The sequence below is a fragment of the Crinia signifera genome, chromosome 9 (assembly GCF_055691185.1).
Source record: "Crinia signifera chromosome 9, ASM5569118v1, whole genome shotgun sequence".
Lineage (NCBI taxonomy): Eukaryota > Metazoa > Chordata > Amphibia > Anura > Myobatrachidae > Crinia > Crinia signifera.
In genome coordinates this window covers 76255081-76275379 of record NC_139225.1, presented here as the reverse complement: position 1 = coordinate 76275379, position 20299 = coordinate 76255081, and the positions used below count along the sequence as shown (strand labels likewise).

General features: G+C 43.4%; 1 long non-coding RNA gene across 2 annotated transcripts; it reads left to right on the top strand.

The window, feature by feature from the left end:
- The first annotated feature begins 459 nt into the window (after window positions 1–459).
- LOC146036633 (uncharacterized) lies at window positions 460–6856 on the top strand. 2 transcript variants are annotated; one of them, XR_014460888.1, is made up of 3 exons: window positions 460–646; window positions 2695–2771; window positions 6726–6856. It is a non-coding gene; the product is annotated as an uncharacterized LOC146036633 (long non-coding RNA). The 2 variants fall into 2 exon arrangements; XR_014460889.1 differs by lacking the exon at window positions 460–646 and adding an exon at window positions 1238–1553.
- Window positions 6857–20299: the final 13443 nt, after the last annotated feature.

Here is a 20299-nt window from a genome sequence, read left to right as displayed (position 1 = left end):
ACAATAGAGTGGTTTCATATATTTCATAAACAACAGCACCCTCTTGTGGAGAAATGTATGTAATTCTGTTCGGAAATAATATGGTTTTTGTCTTGCATCGCAATGAATTCTAAGTAACTGATATGGGATAGAGGAGCAAATAGAGAACATGGAAATTAGTAACTAATGTAATGATGTTTACAGGAAATAAACAAAAGCATACTGTAATGTAAATTAAAAGGTTGTTGAACTGACAGTTCCATTAATAAACACATAAATAACTGTAACAATACACATTTGGCCTTCAAATCCAAATCTGTCCTCCTAAATGATCCGCGCCCTGCACCTACAGTGAACAATGACTCATACTAGGAATTTGAATCAGCACATTCCATACAATTGCACTGTAAAGCTTTGTTTTGTTTCTTTGGCTCATGCAGAACTGTTTGATAACTACATGCAACAGGATGCCCATGAGTTCCTAAATTACCTGCTCAACACTATTGCCGCCCTACTACAGGAAGAGAAGAAACAGGAGAACCAGAATGGCAAGCTGCAGAATGGGAGCTTAGAACTGCCAGAACCAGATAAACCTGACCTCACTTGGGTTCACGAGATCTTCCAGGGAACCCTAACCAATGAAACCAGATGTCTTAACTGTGAGACTGTGAGTAGCACAGATTGTACCAAGAATCATTGGAGATTTCTAATGCATAAAATATAATCTATTAGGGTGAATTTCTATAACCACTGTTGTCAGATAAATATCCACTTTGATCTTCATATATAAGCTATGCTGGGGTTCTATTTTACAATTTCTAGCTAGAAAGATGTTATTGCAAAGAGTACTTCACTGTACGGTATGGCACTGTCACTCTCTTGTGGAAAAATGATGTGTGAGGTCTGGATAGGTGTTTACATTATAAGCATATTTAAGAGTGTTTTGTGTTACTGGGCGTCCACTTGGGATGTGACTTGAGCTGACATCATGCAGCAAGTTCCACTGTGGATTCTTCTTCTTGGAGAATAATAGTTACAGTACCTCTGTTCCTGCAGGGCGTGAGCTGAGATTCCCTGGAAATGTGTGATATGTCAGAGTAGAGGGTATTGTAATTTGAATCAAGTGACAAACTCTCACCACACCACAAAATCCTGGCACTTATTCTTAAAAATTAAATATACATTTAAATCAGCTGCTGCAGGTATCTAGTGAGTTTACCTGGACTCTGGACCTGATCTGTCTTGAAAATGTTTCCAGTGAACAGTGGTTACGAAACGCGCTGACCGTCGTCATTCTATTTCCTGTGGAGTCTCCAGACTATCCTATTTGGCTTCTACAAGTCAAGGCCAAATGTGTCTGACAATTATCCGTCCGAGGTAAAAAGCAGCTTGGACAATACATTTTCCCGTAGAGTGCGGCTGTGCACTCTGGATCTACCATAGAATTACCGGCTTTCCGTCACAACTTCAAACAGCCGCCGGGCGGCGAAATCTATACAAACAGCGGCTGAGCACCGCCTACATCGAGGTGCGCAATCTAAGAACTGGCACGCTCACTGTGAGTACATGCAAAGGTAAAGCTTACAACTATTTCTGCCCTATTTGGGGAAAGACTCTTTGCCAAATGAACATCTTATGCGTGTTTGCCTACATGCTAAAAGGACTGGCTATCTCCTTCATACCGCTTATTAACCTTGCATTGCGGACACCATTGCCACTCACTGAACTGCTGCTAATACTAAACAATATATTGCCTTTTCATGATTAACCAATAGAGATCTGGAGACATCCTTATAGTTAAGTGCTATTCGTATTAATCAAGTTACATTTTAGATATTTTTGTTTATTGTGTATATGTATCTGATTGTAATTAGGTGATACATTTTTTATAATACTATAAAATTGTTACAAATTCAAACAGTGTGTCCAGAATCATTCTTAATCAGCAGACCTACAGTATGTAAGAACTCATTCTCAGCAGCGCAGAGTATCTGAATTTTTTCTGTTCTTACTTATGTCAGAGTAGTTTGTGCATTGTAGCTGGAACACTCCAGTTTAGACTCATTTATGTGTCTCAGAGGCAGAACTAGCGCATTGTGGGGCCAGGTGCAAAAAAATGCTTTGCCCCCCCCCCCCCCCCCTTATATTTTTAGATATTTCTACCAGCCCCTCCGTTGTATTTTTTGTTTATTTTTGTGCCCCGTTATCTTTTTATTTTAGTATTGTGCCCCCTCATGTTTGAATAGGGCTTGTCGGATCCATTCCCACAAAAGAACTTTGATTGAATATACCTGCATGTTATTATGCAGTGGGAGTAAAAACATTTATATTGTTTCTCCGCAGGTTAAATACTGGCTGCTTTTGCATGTAGCCCACAAATGTTAGATAGCTTTATTTTTACACTACAAATAAGATTTTAGTTTGGACACATCCTACCCAAATCTAAATCTTTGTACATGTTATATTAGAACCACCTACAGTGCAACATTGTTGGTTTTTTTTTTTTTTGCTCACACAAAGCTGGATTAGGCCCTTAGTCTATATACAGCAGCATAAAGCAGCTTTCACTCAACTGAAGGAAAATATTCTTTGTCATAAAATTCTCTACATAAACCTATTATTATTGATCATTTCTAGGAAAGTAAACAGATAGTGAGCTCTCTGTGACATGCAGAACTGGTTTCTTTTGTTAACACTCTGCCTTTTCGATTCAAGGTTAGTAGCAAAGATAAAGATTTCTTGGATCTCTCGGTAAACGTGGAGCAGAACACTTCCATTACGCACTGCTTAAGGTGAGCTGGAAGCGGTTGTGCGCTAGTTACTAGGCCTTTGCACAGTTTATTTCAACTTGGTTTAGGTTTCATTAAAAACTCCTGGCCAACGTACTTGTTAGAATTCTAGGTGGTTTAAAGATCACCTGTTAATGCTTTTCTATACACAATGTTAGAAAATAATGGGAGTGAAATAGTTGACATTCTTGGTAAAATACTGTTTTCCTAAACTGGAAACACAGACGTCAACGTCTAACGTTTCATCACTGCAGCATACATTCACAAGGACCTGTAACCAAATGTTACGTAGCTGGAATCATCAATCAGATGTAAATTTACATGCAGGGCCGGCGCCACCACTAGGCAGCTCTAGGCATTTGCCTAGGGTGCCGGCCACTGGAGGCGGCACTTGGGATGGAGCAGGTGTATCCCCACCCTGGAGCCAGGTAAGCTGCAGCAGCGCCCGCACCCCTACCCCCTCCACCTTAGAGCGGGTGAGTGGTGGCGCTGATCAGAAATCCCTGGTGGCGCTGTGCAGGATCTCTCCCGGGCGGTGATTGACAGCGGGGACTCAGGAAGCGCTGCTCTGATTTGATGGTGCCATCGGACACAAAGCGCTTGGGGACACTAACCTTGCGCTGTCTCCTCACACTATCAGCACAAGATTCTCCCCTCACGCTGGGTAGACTGTCACTCTCCCCCGTGGAGTGACCCGGCAGCAGTCTCCCTTTAAGCTGGGTAGACTGTCACTCTTCCCCCCCCCCCCCCCCCCCCCGTGGAGTGACCGGGCGGTGGTGGACCACCAACCCGAGGCATCCCTGCAAGGGTTTAAAGGCACCCCAGGGTTAAGTAACCACAGGCATAGGGGATGTTTGGAACTGAAACCTGGGAGCCTTGATGAGGGTATTGGGCATGGCAGAGGCCTCAGACAGCAGATGACGTGACCACGGAATAAAAGTATTGACCACAACAGACAATAACAACTGGTAACATGAATAATGGTATGGTATTGCAGAAGATCACAGGCAGTAAAGAATATGCATTAATCAATAATAGCTAGTAATGGTATTAGCTGCAGTGTATGCACACTGATGAAGTCCATCAACATAAAGCGTAGGTGGAGGTTAGGCTGGTGCAGTGCAAATAGCACTGATGGAGTCCAGAGCATATATGGTAGGAAAGAAATACTGGAGCTGTGTAGGAACACAGAGGAAGTCCAAAGTATAACTGGTTAATGCAGATAGTGAAGGAGTACTGACCACTGTAAGCAGATGAATACCAAGGGAAATGGGTCACGATATCGAAGTACCGATGGTAATGAGCATCGACCAGACATTCACCAGGAGAAATAGAAAATCACTGATGCAGCACTGATGGTGACGATAATCGATGTAGTTCATCGACGGTGATGAGTATTGATGTAGGAGGCACCCAGATGATTAATTGTGATGGTAGAACATCAATGGTAATGTGGGTGGATGGATAACTAACCGATGAAGTTGAAGCGGATTGCCTGGGTAATTAGCCAGACTGAGGGATCAGAAAAAGAGGGGAGAAAAAGTACTCTCCTTTGTTTGGGGGCACGCTTTAGTAGAAAAAAAACTTCTAAGTAATGATGATAGAATTTAAAACGTAGCTTTTAATAATTATTAATAAAAGGCTGTTATAGGACAAAGACACAGACAGACTACATAGAACATATAAGATTGGTTTGTATAACCAATTGTGGCTCAAAAGAGTCTCGTCACTGTAATGCTGACGTAAATAGTTAAATTACCAGTGGTGTATAACTTGTAGACTAATATGTAGGTTAATCCACAGTGGGTAAGTCTGTTATACTAATTTTGCTGGTATTTCTATAATGGTAGCGAAATGGAAAAGCAAAATTATAGATCCGGTCAACACCAATAATTGTATGGTGTGTACTCACATGCAATATTCAAGAATATAAATTGGTCAGAGTAAAATAATTCTCTGGGTACAATATTCTCTTAAATTTAAGCATACAGGAAAGCGGTGGTAGCCACTAGGTCTGGTGATTACTGTATCAAATTTAGAAATAGACACTGACTGAATGGTGAGATCACAGTCACTGATGCTGTCCCGACCAACTAGTCCTAGTTCTAGGTCAAGGCAATTGGTAAATCAGTGCTGTGGAGCCAGGTTTAAAGAAATAGAAGAGTGAAAAAAATGAATGAGCATCTGCTGTCTCCTACCCCGGGATAAGGTGCCCTGTTGATGGTAAGTCAGTGCAGGGTCTAGCCGAAATCCTTCAGGTAGAGATGAGAGTGCTGATGATGTAGAAATGTGACGAGAGTGCCAAGATAGAGTGCTTATAGAGACGACTTGTATCAAGTGGGTTAGTAGGCTGCTGCTTCCCATATGTCAAGACATTGATGGGAAGTGAGCGGTAATGACCACAGGATAGCATTAAATGATAGAGAGGGATATCCCTTATCCCTTCATGTGAATATATGGTGCCCTGTTGCGCAAATGACAGTGCAGGGTCCTACCAAATTTCACATGAAGTTGGTGCAGAATCCCCGAATGAAAAGATGTGAATCAGAGGGAAGAGAAGCGCAGTGGTCTAATGACAATAATCGGTACTTATGTAGTATCTGGGCGTCAGATTTTGTGATTGTATGCCTTACCTTAAGGCACACAATCAGATGCGATGCGATGCGATTCGATGCGATTTTGTATAGGATTCAATGTTAAGAAGGTCCTGTTCATTTCCCCACTATCCAAGTGGGCATAGAGTTGATTTTATATAGCGTGGCGAGTGCAGCGAGCCACCGAGCCCAAAGCGTGGCGAGCGGCCGCATATTTCTTAAAAAGTATTCTGTGTCCCCTCGCGGGGCTCGCCACGCTTCGGGCTCGGTGGCTCGCTACGCTCGCCACAGGTTTATATCCAACTCCATGCCCACTTGGATAGTGGGGAAAGGAAAAGGACCCCTTTTTCCCATTGAATTCTATGTTAAAATGGACTCAGACCATTTTAACATTGAATCCTATGGAAAAATCTTGACCATCGCATCGCTTTGGTCGCATGCGATGCGATGCGATTTCTAAATCGGACGCCCAGATACTACATAAGTACCCAATAATCTTATAGCATTGCAAACAGTGTTGCTATAGTGCATAAGGTAAGTCTGGCGCTTAGATATGAGCATGAACAATTATGTATAACATACAGTCATAAGGAGCTATTAAGGATACAGATAATCATCAGTGAAGGTAGTGAGTGTATCCGCCAAACGTCGGTAAATGTGACTGAACAGGTCAGTGTGGCTAACACCGCTTACCTGTTGCAGGAGAGCTCCGTGTCCTCCGTGAGCTCTCAGCATGTGTCCCGGTCGGCGCTGAGTATCGGCGTCACGATCAGCCGGCGCCGCAGGTAGTGTGTGTGTGTGCTGAGGGATCGACAGGGTTGACTGTAAATGGAGCATGTGACAGGAAAGACATGGCTGCTCCAATGTCTGGGAAAGGCGGGAAGCCTTGTTTGTTTGGCACATAGTCTGGGGCCTACTGAAATGATGGCGGCGTGGAAGCCGCAGGAGGCTGAAGCTGGACAGCGGGGTTGACAGGTAGGGAGCGCAGTGCAGCTGCAGGGATGACAGTGCTGGGAGGCTGCAGATGTTGTACAGTGCGGGCAGAGCGGAAGCAGCACTGATAGGGCCCATGTCTGGAGTGCAGCTCAAGTCTTCTCAGGCATCTGGAGGGTAAATATACCTGTTGTAATACCTGCACCGTGACACTGTCTAAGTGACCAGAAGCAAACCGTTTAACACTATTCTGTTTTTAATATTTTTGGTCATAAAAAATATATAGATATATTTTTAAAAAGAATGCTAAATATAGTTTTTCAGTTGTCAGTCAGTTTTAAGAACAGTCATTTTTTCCAGTTTTATAGAAGTATGCCGCCTATGGTGACATTTTGTGTTAGTCATACAGTTCTTTGTTGTGTTCCTGCAGGGGATTCAGCAATACAGAAACACTATGCAGCGAATACAAATAATACTGTGTGAGCAGTGTCGAAGCAAACAGGAAGGACAGAAAAGATGAGTCTGCTCTTCCACATTTCGTTTTGCATTACGATGTTGCAACATGAGGTACAGTACATACCCCTTTTATTATATTCATCAATACAGTTGTAAACACTGCATACCCTGCAACTGTACTGATTTAGGCAGTTCAGTACCCCAGCCACCTGGTCTTTATAAACACATACATGCCTACTTTTACTCCAGAGAGGAGTCTTCTTTTATTCTGTCCCTTACAATATAATTTTGGACTCAAGGGAGCACCACCAACCAAAATCTGACCCCTACAAGGGCCTCAACAATTAAGATAGTTGGTATAGACTACCCAGGCCACATCCTCCATAACGGGGGTCTGCGCAATCTGTGCCGAATTCAAATCTGTTTGTCTTTCCATGTATTTGTTTATTATATAGGCCAGGTGGCTGTTTTTTTTTTAACATGTATGTTAAAAAAAATTCTTACGTATTTACAGAGCAGTGCAATTCACATCTGCCATGTGCTCTGTGATCTTTCTTGCCCCAGACATAGGGCAATACATTATAAATGAGAAAGCCTTCATGTGACCTGAAGGGGTATATAGTGGAACAAAAACACTGTAGATGTTTACACTAGGGGTATATTTACTAAAGTGTGGGTTTATGGAAGTGGAGACATTGCCCATAACAACCAGATTCTACTTATTTATCTAGGACTAACTAGGATATAATAGTTAAAATCTGACTGGTTTCTATGGGCAACATTTTCACTTTTGTAACCCTCAATTTAGTAAATATAAACCTAAAAGGCAAATATTATAGTTGCTAAAATATATACATCACTTGTATATAAAATCTATCATTCACGCAGTCTCATTTCACAACATGCAGTTACAGGGCTGGCTTCCTATACTTTAAAAAATATACAACATGCTCTTCCAAACTGATGTCAGAAGCTGTCTGCAGGTGCGTTGCCTGATTGTACATACAGTACCTCCCAACTGTCCCGCATACCATGGGAACGTAGACATCCTTAATTAACATCGTAGACATCCTTAATTTTTGGTTAAGCCGCCTCGTGGTGACCCTTTCAGATCCTGGCACCCTAACCAGATGCCTAATTTGCCTAGTGTCCTGTTGGAGAATGAGTGCTATATAAATAACATTTTTATTAATAATTATTGAACTGACTTTGGTGCTATTTTGTAGTGGCTGTGATGTGAATAAGATACTAAGGGGGTGTATCTTGTTACCTGCAGTAACTTGCTGCAAGTACAAGAACAGGCTTTTATCATGATACAACCCTGATGTTCAATTTGGGCTATCCAATTAGAGCCCATTTGTCTTGCACTGCAAAAGTTGCACTGGACTGCAAAAGTTGCAGTCCAGTCACAGCTATAATCAGGTAAAAAATGGTCATTTATCAGGTATTTTGTTTGTCTGCCGAAAGCAGTATGAATCAAAATCCCTGATAAGTGCTGATATTGGGGCCAGCCCTGCCAGCGGTAACTAGTTATGATAATTTACCACAGCTAATAGGATATCAGCCATAGTTTAGGTCACAGTATTAAGGTTTGCAGGTCACTACCGGTGGTGCAGAGTCTAAGCTGGGCCATGCATCTTGTGTCATATTGTGCAAAAGGAATAGGTGTATGAGAGCATACAGTATATATGTAATTCATGTATGTAATAGGAGCAATACTGCTTGTGATTCCTATGAAGCGAAAGCTGCCAGCTGCTGTGAATGACTGTGTCTGTCCTGTGCTTTATCCTTGCACTCAGGTGAGAGATATGTAGTGTACTTTCTAATAGCAGTGTTAAGTGTTTTCCTTTGTAAACTACAGTATCTACAGTAGGTCGACATGCATAAGGTTTACATTGACAAGAAGTTGACTTAAGCAAAAAGGTTACATGGAAAAGTTTGACGAGTTTTTCACAGAATTTCTTTTTTTTTGGTGTCAATGTTGACACTAGAGTATGTGGATCCCCTATAAGTTTATCACTCTGCTCGCCGTGCTTGTGAGCAGGTGTCTCACTGCTTGCCACAATTTAGGTTGCATTGCCATTGGCATTTTAGACTGACCTTAATTTCCTTTGGAGTCAGCCGAAGAGGACGCGGGCGGTGACGACACGTGACTTCAGCCACCTGCCCCCGGCAGGCATCGTCCTGCCTGCGCTCCCTGGGGAACGCCCAGCGTTTTCATAGGAGGGCTCGTAAAACACTGGTCGTTCTCCTGCTCTGGCCCAGTGTCTGGCCCCACCCGCCCCCCTCTGGAGCAAACGGGGTCTGTGCATGCACAGCCCCCCATCATTCTGTCCAATTATTATAGAATCACCACAAGTAACCACTGTCCCATTGGCACCTTGTGGACACTCATTGCAGATTTCACACCCCATAGAGCAGGTATGGGGAACCTTTGGCCCTCCAGCTGTTGTTAAACTACACATACCAGCATGCCCTTCTACTTTTTTGCTCTTTGGCCATGCTAAAACTGTTGCAGAACATGGTGGCATCCTTAGTTCAACAATAGCTGGAGGGCCAAAGGTTCCCCATTCCTGCCATATACTGTAGGTACATAGGAAGATCTGCTCTTTGGGGCTAATAAAGGCTAATATTCACAGCTCATTGAATTGCCCCTGTATCTTTCTGGAATGTGCAGAAAAAAATCAATGGTTACTCTAACATCCCACAGAGTAACGTCACAGTATGGATCTTTATAGCTAATTGTATTACCCCTATGTAGTTGATTCAGTGGTATACACTGACTATTTCTCATGGGGTTGAGACAGTATATGTTTATAAACCAAGTTTGGCTATGGTGCATAATCTTAGATTATATGTTAATGTTGACAAGAAGTCACATAGAGTTATAATAACATGTGCTGACTGTTAGGAAGATCAAATTCGGAAATATAGTATATGATTTGGCAAATGGTGAAAAGGCATTGCTTGTAGCGTTAGTGTTGCTTGGTAATGCATGTTCTTCCCCTTTTACTCATGGTTTCACTGTTCTACATTTCACTGATGATAGTCTCCAGAACTAGAGCTCTGGCAAATCTTCCCTGGCTTTAGACAAGCTGAAATTATGTCAAATTATTTGGATGAACAAAGCAGTAGGGGACAACTAGCCTACAGAGCCAACTGGTGAAAGTGGATGGAGTAACATCTCTTGTCCTCAATGTAATACACAAATAAATGTCATCTTTTGTTTTATATATATTTCATTTGTAAAAAGAATGAATCAATAAACTTGGGGCTGGTACCAAGGGAAAGGCGCATAGTTACTGTAGTACCAATATGGAAGAAAGGTAGTAAAACTAACCCTAAAAATTATAGACCAATCAACCTTACATCCATTGTGGGGAAAATATTAGGAGGAATAATAAGTGATGGTTTCCAAAATTTCTTAGAACAGGAGAAGGTGATATGTAAGGCTCAGCATGGGTTCGTCAAAAATAGATCATGCCAGACTAATTTAATTAGCTTCGATGAGGAACTCAGTAGGGGGCTGGACTTAGGGAAATCTGTTGATGTAATACTTCTTGATTTCGCTAAAGCTTTTGACACAGTACCTCATAAAAGGTTATCAATAAAACTAGGTAATTTAGGGCTAGGAGATAAAATCTGTAATTGGATTAAAAACTGGTTGCACAATCGGGGACAGAGAGTGGTTGTAAATTCATTCCAGCTAGGGTAAGGTCCAAAGTGGAGTCCCACAAGGTTCAATATTGGGACTCACCTTGTTGATATATTCATTATTGATATAGGAAGTGACACAGTAAGTAAATTTGCAGTATTTGCAGATGACACAAAATTGAGTAAGGAAATTAATGCAGAAGAGGATGTGAATACACTACAAAGTGACTTAATTCAACTGGAAAGATGGGCACAAAGGTGGAAAAAGCAGTTTCATGTTGATAAATGTAAAGTAAATCATTATGGGAACAAAAATTAACAAGCTAATTATAGGCTAAATGGAGTTGTTATAGGAATTGTTAGGAGCCACGCCGACTGCTCTCCTGTGCATGCGTCCCGGCTGTTACTAAGCAACTGGGACATCACTCTGCTTCCGGCCCCGAACTTCCGTGTAGGGATGGTGTCGCCTCGGCTGTTACTGCTCCCCCTGTGCCTCCTCTTCTCCATCGGTTGCCTAGGCTACGGGGATGCCAGGCAGCCGCAGGGAGTCTGTAATGTGACGCACCTCAGATAGGACCACTACCAATCAAAAATCGGTGGTCGGAGAGGTCTGTTTAGGATACTACAAACAAAGCTCCTTGCTGTTTGTCCGGATGCCCACTTAAGTATACCATATTGAATGTGCACTAATCTTATTTGAACTGGCATAAGGATTACCTTACAAAAGTTACCGGTGTTTAACAGAAGGAGAATTCCAATAACTTTTAAGCTATTTCTAACCCTCCAGAAACTGCCATTAACCGCATGCTGCTACTAATTACCCCCACTAACACCTTTAAGGGGTCTGTTTGAGGGAAGCTTGCTTTTCAATCTATGTTTGTTAGTCTTGTTTGTCCCAATGTTGGCCACATTGATTATATTTTCTTAATATTATTGTTCTAATTATGCAAAAAATTTTTTTAATAAATTTATAAAATTATTAAGCACAGCGCTGTACCATTCCGTTTTTTTTCTTGTTGCAGCATTCAGCTGCTTGTTAATTTTACCTGGGCAGGGGTTTATGTCCATTGGCTGAGGACTCCTTTATAGGTAACTCATCAGGGCTGCACTAATGCCAGTTATAGAGTCTGTGTCTGGAAAGCTTTCCTGCTCTGGCCTTGGATTCCAGTCCTGTGTTACCTTACCTGTCCGTGGAACTCTGTGTATTATATCTTGTGCCTGTTCCTACTGTGATTCCTTCATTAAGGAATCCCCAGGTATCACCTTTGTTATTTATTTCATTTGTCAGCGTTCAGTATAATTCTTTTGTTAAGGGGTTTTTCACCCAGCTAAGGTGTTTTACTATGACCCTCTCCTGCTAACTGGCAGGAGTTTAATTTGGTGGCTGCATTCATTACTTCATATCCTACAGTAGTGTCCCTGTCCTTGTCACTTATCACGTGTCATTGTACTGTTGTCTCCTCCTGTATCCTTGTCTCAACCTCACGTGGTGGTGTAGTTAGTCATCCTTCTCTGCCTGTTTGCCTAAACACCGGCAGACCACTTGGGTCTCCCTGGGTTAAACGCTCACTGACACCTTTGACGTAAAACCTGGTGGCATATAATTACCGGTAGACACATCTAGTCTTAAGGGAACGGGGCTGTTATAGGCTAGAAGACTCACTGGTGTGCTCTGGGGGTTTAGGTCAGGGAGTACAAGGGTTACTGCCCAGAAGACGTCCAGTAAATCCGTCATCTGGCACCTGCCCTGCTCATTAGTGCCGCGCCTGCTCCTTGGAAGTGGCACCTCTCCGAACCATAAGGATTATCCTACCTTATTCCCGGTGAGCCTAACATGAATTCTGCTGTAGAGAAGGACTTGGGGGTCATCATAGAAGAAAAATTGGGTAATAGTGCAACTGCTCAAGTGCAGCAGCAAAAGCAAACCGGACACTGGCATGCATTAAAAGGGGAATGGATTCAAGGGATGCCAATGTGATAGAGACCACACTTGGAATACTGTGGACAGTTCTGGGCATCACACCTTAAAAAGGACATAAATGAATTGGAACAGGTACAGAGAAGGGCGACTAAGCTAGTAAAAGGTCTCGAATCACTAGACTACAAAGACAGGTTAACCAGGCTGAATATGTTTTCACTGGAGAAACAGAGGTTGAGATGAGATATGATTAGTATGTTCAAATACAGGATTGGGAATCATATGGAACTGGGAGATGATTTGTTCACTAACAGGCCTATACTTAGGACACGCGAGCATGTACTGAGGTTCGAGGAAAATAAATTCTGTACTGAATTAGTAAGATGATTCTTCACCAGTAAAATTCTGGAACTCATTGCCGGAGGGGGTGGTTACAGCAACTACTGTTAATGAATTTAAATCATAACTGAATATATTTTTGGCCACTAAGGGAATCCTATAGATATGGATTTTTGGTTGGTAACCTGTGCACTAAATGTTAATTTGTTCAGTTGTTTATCCAGCCTGATTTACATATTTCTAGTTGCATGCAATTAATGTGAACAAACAATTAGTACAATGAAGGAATTTTAAGTGTATATATGATCTAGAAACAGAAGTACAGTATACACCGTGTATTTCTTATATTTATTTTAAACTTGAGCTCAACAACCAAATAAAAGTTATATGTGATTTACATATTGAAGCATTCCAACACATCATTGTACAAAAATAAACAGAGGTGGAGCACGGCACCAACACCCCCCCCCCCCCAAAAACAAACAAACGTTATAATCCTATAGATATGACTTACTCAAGTCAGTAGTTACAAGTCAAATAGGTTGAACTCGATAGACTAACGTCTTTTTTTTGTAACATACCCAACGCTCTTCTCTTCACATTTCACTTACAGCTCTCCCAATACTCACACTCAGCGACCATCTTGTCTGCATACTCATCTCCATCTTTGGCCAGCAGCCCCTCACAGGGCCAGCAACATAAATCTTGGGGCCCTCTACAATGATATTTCTGGGGCCCCTACCTAATCCCAAATCCATACAACCATCTTCTACATGAACCTCATTGAACCTTTCACTGCTCCATTGCCTGCATTCAGGTGCGGACTTCACGGCTGTGCGTCTGCGGCCCCAGGCCGTGCTCACACACAGAGCAGATGCTCTGAGCGCCAAGTGGCATGGCGCACACACACAGTAGATGACAGTGGCACACAGTGAATAAGTCACACTCAGCCACACACAGATGGTGCACAGTAGACGGCCGGGCCGCGAGGGTCAACGACAGGCCAGCCAGAACAGGTGGTGGTCATGCTGGGGCATGGAAGCTCTGGGGCCCTTCAGATCGCTGGGGCCCATCACACTTGTCCCCCTTGACCCCCCTGTCGCCGGCCCTGGCCCCTCATTGTACATTGATCATGTCCTCACTTCTTACATCTAAGCTGTAGTGTGTATTGAATTGTAGTGCTCATTTTATATTTATTTTCTGCAATGTTAAGTTTTGTGTCCCTGTACTGTTGCATTGTATGCCCATTGTACAGCACTGCGAAACACTTGTGGCCCCTTATAAATAAAATATAATAATATTAATAATAATGCAATATCAATAGCAGACAAAATTGGGTTGTCAGTCCCAATATAAGCCAAAGATCAAAAAGAACTGTCAACTTTCAAATTCTAAATCAAATAATTTGGATGGATAAGTCCAAATATATATTTGAATAGGTTCCTGGTTGGTTACCATTTGTGCACCACACTGATTTTTTCTTGCACTTTGAAAAAAAAACCAGCAATGGGTGCAAACGCATTGGACCTACAGCATGACCAGAGGGTGTTTACTAGAGTGACAGACTGGAGTCCCTGTGAGATCTCTATGTGAATGGATGGAATTTCCAGGATTTCTGTCACTTTATCCAAGCTCTTGGCCACAGTTCTTGCTGATCTGGTTGACTCGCAAGGGTTAATAAACCAGAAGAACCCCCATAGTCCCATCTCATACAAATTTCTATTTATAAGGCTTGAACCACAGATAAAGAACAACTCCAGATTCACAAGTTCCTTAATGCCTCTTTTGAGGACTGCTAATCATTATGGTATCACACGCACAGGCTCTAGATGAATAGAACAGGCTCTAGATGAATTTCTTATTTTTATTTATTTTGTGTAGAGAATACTATTTGCATGTCGATGTCAGCCATGTACTTGTTTAATGTAACATTTAGTATACAGTATATCTATAGATAATCAGGTATTGGGTAAGATTTATAAAACTATATGGCATACCTGTATTATGTTTAGGGTTTCCGTTTTCTGTTATTAACGTAAACTTAAATAAAACTACACTAGGGCTTTCCCAGCATATTTAGTTTCCCTGTTCTTAATCCTCAGTGAAGCGAACAAGCCTTTGTGAGCACCGCAGCCCCACACAGGGACTACTCTGCTTCCCACGCAAGTGCCTGTGTATTTATAGGGCGTGGGAAGTGTTGCAGAGTAGTTCCTGAGCTGATATACTAATGATAAAGGGAGGATGAAACAAAACCCACTTGACATAGAGAAGAAATGAGACTGGTACTGTACAGACAGGGAGGCTGAATAGGAGATATAGGTAAAAGGGACACCGAAGGGTGACAGTTACAGTGGTAGACAGAGTTTGTTAGCTTTTACATTTACTTTACACTTATATATCAGATCCATAATATCATCTATACTGTATATATGTCTAGTGCCGTGAGTCTCTGAAACACTGCCATCTGCTGGCAGAGAGTGAAACTACATCCCTTTACACATGCACAAACACAGAAAGTAGCTTTCGAAGCTTTTGCTTCGAGCAGGCTTACTGGTTAAATCATATTTTTAAAGTGTCTCAAAACTTTAGTAGTGCTGTCTTGCCCCTTTCCTGGTTTATTTATGAGAAAAACAAGAAAACTATCAAATTATATAAAATTTTAATTTTCTAAGCCCCCTTTGACTCCGCACCTCTGACCAGGTTTATTACCGGTTTGCTGAACTAATGACTCAGGTCGAGGTGTGGTGTGAATGCACCAAATCTTAGACAACCTTCTTATAACCCTGCAATTCCACTCAGGTTATAAGTAGGGTTAAACCCGTCGCCCTCTGTATAATGGGCGACCCAGGTTTAATGTGAATGTGCTGCAGCTGGGACGGACCTGGGATCCCAATTTTTGCAAAATGAAAGGTGTATCATTTATTCCATTAATGCTGCTAAACACTATAACAACTTCAGAGCAACAACTATCACATATCCCTGCAATAATAGTGGAAGTTGTGCTGACAAAGTTATGAAGGTTGATGATATAGGGCCTGATTTTTTTGAGTCCAACACTTTGCCAGTATTTACAGAAATGGTTGATGTTTTTCCCCTGTGCATGCATCTAAGTATTGTACATGTACATGTTGCACGGAGCACTGTCCTATGGTGTGGGCATACAGAGGGCCTGATTTACAGATGGATGGAAATGCAGAACTGCACACAGGCAGCTTTGCAATATTGTCCACAAAAAACTTTTCGAAGATGAGTTTGATTGGCCAATTGCTGGCAGCTTGTGAGACCAGTAAATCTGTGGGCAGCCACGAAAACCCTGGTTTCATCTACGTGTGGCAGTGTCCTTTGATGTTGGTAATGACAGTGGTGCTGTTAAAAGTGGGCAAATGATCGAACTCGAACCATCCTGAGAGATACCCCTTTTACACCTCTGCAAAAACCTGGGGTGTTGCTTCGTGGACCAGGGTGGAACATGGGCAGGACCTAAGTAGAGGTTGGTGTAAATGGTCCCAGAATGGGATGGGACATATGAGCAGGATGGGGCAGTTGGGGGCTGCAGCTCGGTAGCCGCTGCCTAATCAGGGGGCCAGAGGAGGTAATGGTAGTGACAGGCGGAAGTGAGATCAGGGGCGGTAGGCAGCATGGTCCCTGGTGGAGGCTGGCCGCAGTGCAGAGCAGGGAGACAGCACTGGGCAGCGAACACAGCCAGCCGTACGCCGTGTGTAGGGCACCAGGCACAGGTTCTGGCTGCTTCCTCCTGGGTCATGGATCATCAGTACCTTCAGGCTGCCAACCGAGACCAAGTGGTGATCATGACGTGGGGTGTGTGATGTCACGGGTAGATGTGTGGGGACACTGCAGTGGGCAATGCATTACTATTGTCTGTGCACAATCAGTGACAAGAGCATCCTCCCCGTGTGTGACTGACGCGGTCATGACAAGATGTTGTGTCAGTGTGTGTTTGGGCCTTATTCTAGTTCACTCTTTCTGACAAAATCCTTCTTAGATGGACAAAACCATGTAAGCTGCAGGTGGGGCAGATGTAACTTGTGCAGAGAGGATTAGATTTGGGTGTGGTTTTACTTCAAAGTGAGATCTATATTGCAGTGTAAAACTAAAGCAGCCAGTATTTACCCTGCACAGAAACAAAATAACTCACCCAAATCTAATTCTCTCTGCACATTTTACAGCTAACCCCCTGCAGTGCACATGGTTTTTTCCATCTAAGAAGGATTTTGTCAGAAAAAGTAAACTAGAGGACTGACCATAGCCCCAGTGTTAGCCTCTGCCGCCATCCCTGGCATTGCTCCTGCTGCCGGGAGGTTAGGACGGGCGGGGGGCTCCAGGTGCTGGTGCGGACTGCGGGCGGGTCTCGGGGATGTTGCCGGGCAATGCCCTAAGCTTCGGCCCCATGATTGACAGCGGCCGGGCATCGGGGCATTGCTAGGCAATGTCCCCGAACTTCCGCTCGGCAGCTCCCTGTACAGCAGCTGATGTCATCAGCCGAGGGGGCGGTTAGTTTGAATAAATAGTTATAGTTCTGTATATGGTCAGTCCTCTCAGAGTCTTCCTGGTCCCAGCTGATCTTCTGCAGCGTCCAGTGTACCTGTCCTCTTCAGAGTCCAGTGCTTGAACCATCTTGCAGTGCTCCAGCTTGCCTGTCAGTCCGCTTTGAGGAATCCCTGTGCTGGTCTCCTTTTTCCATCTAGTGAGAGAAATCAGGAATTGCCTTGTTCTTATTTATTATTATTGCTTTGGTGTCATCTCTTGTGCATTGTTGCATCCCAGTCATTGTTATTCTCATAATTACATTTCCATCTTGTGTACTTTGTATTTAGTGTGTCATCCCTTTGGCATTGTTGCCTCCCCTGGAGATTCTGGGGGTACCCCGTCCTGTGTGGGTCCATAGTTAGTTCCACCTCTTGCCATCTTGCCGTCTCGATGGCATAACCAACTCCATCGAAAAAGGGTGTTATAGGTGAAGCCTAGCACTGCATGCGTCCACCAACCATGGCTAGAGGTAACGTAGTTAGGGTTCTGGTTCGGTGGTATTCCCCAGAGTCATAACATTATAACCGGCCCAAGAAAAAGAGTAGAAAGTGGGATTTCCCCTTCGTTTCCTGGTCCATTGACATTATGGATCCCAATCCAGGGAATCCAGCTCAGGTCTTTGCTGACCAGTTTCACTTTTTGACCCTGCAGCTTCAGGACCTCACGTTGAGGGTGGAGTCACAAGAAGAGGTTAGGAGGACGGTGCTGGCTATGTCCCCTCAGGTTAAGGAACCTAAAATGAATCTTCCGGATCGATTCAGAGGATCGGAGTCAGTTTTTTAACTTTAGGGAGAGTTGCAAACTGTATTTCTGGTTACGACCCCTCTCTTCTGGCTCTGAGGTTCAGAGAGTGGGTTTAATAATTTCCCTCCTCCAGGGGGATCCACAGACATGGGCGTTTGGACTGAGTGCAAACAGGCCAGCCCTCCGTACTGTGGATTCCTTCTTTCAGGCAATGGGCATCCTGCACGATGACCCGGATAAGGCAGCCTCTGATAAAGGATTGTCTGGTGCAATATCCAGCTCTGGGTTCATTGGACAAGCTCATGCAGCTGGTTATTTGCATCGACTGACGGCCCCTTGTGCCAGTACTCCTGAGGAACTTGGTGTTGACCTTGGGGAACCCATGCAGCTCAGGGTGACCCTTTTGTCTCCCCAAGAGACAGCTTATCGGCATTCACAGGGACTCTGTCTCTACTGTGGGGGCAGAGGATATGTGGTGAATGCCTGCCAAGAGCATCAGGGAAACACCAAGGCCTGAGGGTGCAGGGGGACATCCTTTCAGGCCTATCCGTAGCATCTCCCAACCATTCTTTATTGCTGCCAATTCTTTTTGGTTATGGGATACACAATTGGGAATGTCAGGCTTTTGTGGACAGTGAGGCTGTGGGGAATTTCATTGATCTACAGCTGGTTCGTGATCATGAGATTCCTCTCATTCCCCTCACTTCAGGGATCTCGGTCTATGTATTAGACGGTAACCATTCGCCCAGGGGTTCTATTACTCATCGCACGATACCTCTAGATTTAAGCATTGGGGTCACTCATACTGAAAAAAAAATATATTTTTTGTCGTTCATTGTCCTATAGCTCCAGTAGTCTTAGGCTTACCCTGTGTACCCTGTTACACATAACTCCGGATTTGATTGGCAGACAGGAGAGTTATTACTTTGGGGAAAACAGTGTATGTCTAATTGTCTGGTCCTCCCTGTTCGCATGGTCACTCCTATGACCCCAGGTCTTCCTGTACAGTATGCCTCATTTTCAGATGTTTTCTCTAAGAAGGAGGCTGATACCTTGCCACCTCATTGGTCTTACGATTGTGCCATAACTCTTCTCCCTCATGCCAAGTTGCCCAAGGGACGATTATATATTTCTTATCCTTACCGGAGGCTAAAGCCATGGAGTAATATATTGAGGAGAATCTTAAGAAAGGATTCATCAGGCCCTCTAAGTCCCCTGTCAGAGCTGGTTTCTTTTTTGTGGCAAAAAAAGATGGCTCCTTCTATTGATTACAGGGAGTTGAATCTTATTACTGTCAAAAATTCCTATCCGCTGCCCCTTACTGTATCTCTGTTTCATTTGATCAGTTACGTAAGGCGTCCATTTTCTCTAAGGCTTGCTGGGACTCATAGTTCCACGGTATAAGACAATAGTTTTTAATCTATTTTTTTACACAAAGATCAGCTCGATGCCCACAGCCCAGGGGCATCGAGGACAGCACCACGCTTCAGCCTGGTCCGGTAAGCCCTTTATTGGGGGGGGGTCCCCACTCCCCCAGGACCCCTGGCCAGGCTGACTGGTCGGTAGGGTTAATGCTTTGGCCGCGGGACCTTATATAATAAGTGTCCCCCGGCTGTGGCATTACCCTGCTGGCTGGTTGTGCCTGGGGCTGGTTCTTAAAATATGGGGGACCTCTACTCATTTTGTCCCCCGTATTTTGGGAACCAGCCCTGGCCCTTGAGCCTGGGGCTGGTTTTAAAAAATCAGTGAAGCCCTATTTGTCGGGTTTCCTGATTTTTTAATACCAGCATCGTCTCTTTCAGCCTGGTGCTGGTTACGGCAGTGTGGGGGACCCCACACCGTTTTTTTTTTAACCCCCCCCCCCTCATATTTTATTATGGGTTAAACAGGTTTTTAAACGGCAGTGTGAATGTGCCAAAAACGGCTTTTAAACAGTAATTTACCTTTTAAAAGCTGCAGTGGGAAAGGGTCTTTGAGGCTCTTGCCGTTTAAAAATAACGGGTAATGACCCATTTCAGCATTGGGAAAGCAGCATAATACTAATTAGGATACCCAATTATCATAACTGACACTCACACTTTTACAGTTCTCTAGACCAATAATACACTGAATAATAAAACATACATTAGGTGAAGGTGCCTCTGGTTTTATTGTGATCTGCATGTGCTTGACGTTGAGTCACTGAATGACTGAACACAGTAATCTCTTCTGAATTTGTAATCGCAAGGAACTACTGAGTCTATGATTCAGATAATGGAACAGTAATTTCAACCCACCATTCCAAACAATCCTGATATATATATAGTGCATTAAATATCTGTATTATACACACATAGCAGATGTCC